This window comes from Macaca mulatta, chromosome 17 (assembly GCF_049350105.2).
Source record: "Macaca mulatta isolate MMU2019108-1 chromosome 17, T2T-MMU8v2.0, whole genome shotgun sequence".
Classification (NCBI taxonomy): domain Eukaryota; kingdom Metazoa; phylum Chordata; class Mammalia; order Primates; family Cercopithecidae; genus Macaca; species Macaca mulatta.
The window spans coordinates 38,934,427-38,939,183 of record NC_133422.1 but is presented as its reverse complement, the minus strand read 5'-3'; the positions used below and the strand labels follow the sequence as shown (position 1 = coordinate 38,939,183).

Below are 4,757 nucleotides of genomic sequence, written 5' to 3'. Positions count from 1 at the left end.
CAAAAAAATAATAATAATAATAATAAAATAAAGTTAGATTATCAATTGAGTTATTTAACCAGGAAAAGAAAAATGGACACATACAATTACCTGATATTTTTTGGAAATTTTCAAAACCAGTTGTATACATCCTCAGAAAAGAGAAAAGTAAGAATTTGCATTGAAGTAGCAGTATTTTATCTGGTGTAAAGAAGAGTTTGGATTCTCTAAAGTCAGAGAATAGTATATGGGGGAAGGATACAGACATAACATCTCTAGAAATTTTTATAAAACGAAGCACCTTCTTTGGAGGACTTTAATCAGTCAAGGTTTGAGTTCCTATTATGTTCCAGGCACTGGGCTAGGTACTGGGGCTGCTGCAGTGACAAGATACAGTAGCTACACATAAGACAGGAAACAGATGTACAAATAGATAACATAATACAATGGAATGAGGACAAGAGTGGAATTGTGATCTCAATGTGGGAAGTCAGAGGAATTCACTTTGTCCTGGGCAGTTAGGGGAGTCTTCAGAGAAGACGTAATATAAGCATTGAAGGATAAGTAAGAGATGGCCTGAAGAAGTTTGCTAACACTCACTTTAGCAAGTGTTATATTGTTACATGATAAGGGTAATAAAAGGACATGCCCTATGGAATCTAACACTCCTGAGTTCAGTTCCTTGCTCCACCACTTTCTTCTTCTTTTTTTTTTTTTTTTCCCCCCCTTGAGACAGGGTTGCCCAGGCTGGAGTGCAGTGGCATTATCTTGGCTCACTGAAACCACCACCTCCAGCATTCAAGCGATTCTCATGCCTCAACCTGCAGAGTAGCTGGGATTACAGGCATGCACCACCATGTCTGGCTAATTTTTGTATTTTTTTGGTAGAGACGTGGTTTTACCATGTTGATCAGGCTGGTCTCGAACTCCTGAGCTCATGTGATCCACCTGCCTCAGCTTCCCCGGGTGCTGGGATTACAGGCGTGAGACACCGCGCTCGGCCGACTTTCTGATGGCATAGTTTGGGCATATTATTTAATCTCTCTCTCAGCCTATATTTTCTCTTTTGAATAACAACATGGTATGCTGTATGAGAAAATAAATGAGATAAATGAGAAAACAGTAAACGCATGCCTTTGAGTCTTATAGATATTTCTGTACCTAATGTCAACAAATTTAGGGTCTAACTGATATCATAACTACACTCCTGAACACATAGTTATTTGGAACAAAGCCGCTCCTTTTATAAGTGCCCACATTCTTTGCTTGAACCCTCTGTTCTAAGATTTTTGTTCATTTTCTGTTCTAGATTTTCCCTTATAACACTTGTATTGGATTGAATTCTGTCCCCCACAAAATTCGTGTCCATATAGAACCTCAGAATATGACTGACTTCAGAAATAGTGTCTTTGCAGATATAATTAATTAACTTATGATGAGGTATACAGAATTAGTGTGGGCTCTAAATCTAGTATGACTTGTGCGCTTATAAGAGAGGGGAAGACACACAGGGTCACAGGGGAGAAGGCCATATAAAGAGAGTGGCAGAGAGTCGACCAGGCTGCCACAAGTCACAGAATGCCAAGGATTGCTGGCAACCACCAGAAACTTGAAGAGGCAAGGAAGGACTCTTCCTTAGGCTCTGAAGGGCCTTTGGAGGAAGCATGCCCTTGCTGATGCTTTGATTTTGGATTTCTAGCCTCTAATGCTATAAGAGAATACATTTCTTTTGTTTTAGGCTACCCAGTTTTTGTTACTTTGCTATAGCAGCCCTTGGAAACTAATATAACATCTATATGCCATCTACCTTCCATTTAAAGTCATGAGTTAATTCTGAAGGCATGTGGTGGCTTCGTAACATGTTGAACTGACAGGGCTGTGTTGCATTTCCTAGAACCCCCTTATCTGTCTGTTTCTAATTAAGCTGTGCCACAGGATACATTTTTGTGCAAGGTTTGGGGGCACAAACGTTAGCAGCAGTCATATTGTTTTTATGCTTAGACTATTGGGGCAGGGCCACCAAGTGCTTTTGTGGCTCATATACCTTATATCTGCTTGCTCACCTCATTGGTGTTTAAGGCAGCAGCCACACCTGCAATTGCTGTGCCTTCCCCTGCATCCTTTTTCAGCTTCTCTGACTCCTGGCCCAGGTGTGTATTTTACCTCTGTGAAGAAGAGTCCATCTTCTCCTGCAGGAGACAGTGAGAAACTGACATGGTTTGAGCTTATCCTTGTTCTCCCTACTTGATTTACATCCACCCATTCCTTCCAGACTGCCTGCCCAGCAGACATGAAGCTCCAGCATCAAATGCAAAGACAACGGCCTTGCAGACACTGTTTTACCAGCTCCATCAATTTTCTAACGTCAAATCTCTATAATAAATTGCTTCTCTAATTAGACCCTCAAAGATGTAGGCACTCAGGGTCCCATAGCTTCGTCCCAAGTTTTCAGACAAGATCATTTCTTCCTGTCTACAGATGAGACAGTTATAATTTAAAAATCCTTGCACCCAAAGTTCTCAAACATACCAGGTGAAATGCCAAGTGGTGTTTTATGTGAACTTACTTTTGTGGTTTTCAGCCTCCAGTGAATTTAGTGGCTCAGCATAAAGATCTCTCATTTCCTCTCCCTCATGTTTGTGACACTTCTTTCCCTTGTTCTGCTGCCACAGAGAAAGAAAATTACAGGCAGCTCCTACTGTTCCCTTCTTCGACTCCCACCAGGAGCTGTAGGCTCCAGGGTTCACATTCTGTTTTATAAAGGCTTTTTCAGCCATGGTTTGGGAAGACCTTGGCTCGACTGTCAGCAGGAAGCGTGGCTATCTGCAGCTGGAGCCTCAGAGGAGAGGCCCTGACTCCACAGTGGCAACTCTTCCCTTCAACCTTGCCCTAGTTCTCTTTCCCGAGAGCCAGACAATGTAATCTGAGACATCCTGGTGCTGATGGGAAGAAGATGAATCACAATGTAATGGGCGTTGGATACTTTTTTTTTAAAGCTCTCATTTCCTTTGTGCATAAAAGCTGGACATGACATTTGCAGCTGGCTCTACCAGGCAGTTCTCCTTGTGCCAGCACCGCGTATGCTCTCACAATATGGCCCACAGTGAAAGCTTCATGCAATTGTAATGAAGATCCTGTAGCCAGAATGAATGACTCCATTCACTGCAAACATAGAACTTGCTATGGATGTTCAATTACATTTGATGTCTCCTGGATAGTGTAGAAGGGGAGGTGAACAGTGTTGTCAGCTTGGGCGAACACAGGTTAGAATAAGCAAAAAGGGGGCTTGCTGTTCTCATTTCTAGTCAGCATGCCAGTAGAATGGTGTCTGTAACCTGGCGCTCTGCTCTTAATAGGTTATTGATAACAGTCTTTATTTGTTTTTAGAGGACTCTTTCATAGCTCCAGTTGCCCCACAACCCAGCCCCAACTCAGTGTCTCTAAGTTGTCATATTTCTGTGACTTGATTTGCCCTATTCTTTCTGCAAGGATATTTCTTGCCTTTTCTGTACTCGAAGAACTCCTGCTCATGTTTTGAGAACTAGCTGAAACATTACTATCATTGACATCTTCAGAGAAACAAAATTTTTTCTACTGTGTTCCCAGAGCATCTTTTAAGAAGCTTTATTATAATCCACAGTACAAATAATATAATTATTTACTTACCTGTCTAGTATCTAAATTTCTTGTGGACTTGACTGATTCACCAGAACCTAGAACAGTTCCTGGAACTAATGTGGAACTAATAGCTTTTCTTTTTTCAAGAGAATTGGATAATATTGAGAAGAGAGTGATTGGCTTGGCTGAAGAACATTAAATTAGCATTTTGAGTACCTGGATTGTAATCCCAGTTCTGTTACTATCCATATGACCTTAAAGGTTTTAAATGGCTGGTCAGGGTTGAATGACACTGACCGGTGAAGCAAGTCTCAATTTATTTTGCCTTGATGTCTTCATTTGCTAATTGGCGGATATGATAATCACCCTTGCTAACTCATGGGTTGGTCTTAAGAATCAAATGAAATACAAAATATAAGAATGTCCCTGTTTCCCCCATCAGTAGAGCACAGAGCAATGCCAGTTACTTTTGTTAATGCTTTTATAATATCTTCAGAGGTTCAGGGATGGACATGCTCTTTGTAACCTAGGACTCTTCTCTCTGCTGCTGGGCTGTTAGAACAGGCTGACCTGGACTAAGGACTTGTTTCTCTGACCTGTGATTGGTGGGAGGAGTCCCAATGAAGGCCATTGGCTTCTGAGATTTAGGAGAATGAACTTTGTTATGTGGCTTGTTTGTTGTGGGCTTTCTGCCTGCCTCCCCAGGCTCCTAACAGGTGATATATATGGTAAAAATACTAGTGATCACTTGGAAGACACGAGTTTGAAATTGCAAGTTAGTGAATGGGCTGACTTCCCTAGGAACAGTCATTCAATCAATAAATATTTCTTAGGCAGCTATGGAAAGAGCTGTTGAGGGACATAACAGATTTTTCAGAGATCTTTACAAGGAAAGAGATTCTCATTGGTCTGGGATGGACCAGGGCTTCTCTTATTTGAGGTTCTTTCTACTTCCTTCTCAGGTATGAGCTGACCTAACTCTTTTCTTTGGCAGTTAGGTTCGCGATAACCTGGGCAAAACCAAAAGTCAAGTAAAAATAGCATCTGGTGTCTTCACATCTCCCTTATGTACTCATTCCAACTTCCTAACCAGCTCTTTTCCTTACCTCTAAGAGTGCAGGGGCCTCATTTTGTCCCTTAGCTGTCCAAAAATCACTGCT

At 41.5% G+C, this 4,757-nt stretch overlaps 1 long non-coding RNA gene across 1 annotated transcript; it reads right to left on the bottom strand.

Moving 5' to 3' along the window:
* Positions 1-281: 281 nt before the first annotated feature.
* On the bottom strand, positions 282-2,904 carry LOC144336194 (uncharacterized). The gene is made up of 3 exons (XR_013407733.1): positions 2,546-2,904; positions 2,043-2,168; positions 282-1,065 (listed from the first exon to the last, which is right to left on the bottom strand). It is a non-coding gene; the product is annotated as an uncharacterized LOC144336194 (long non-coding RNA).
* Between the last annotated feature and the right edge of the window lie 1,853 nt (positions 2,905-4,757).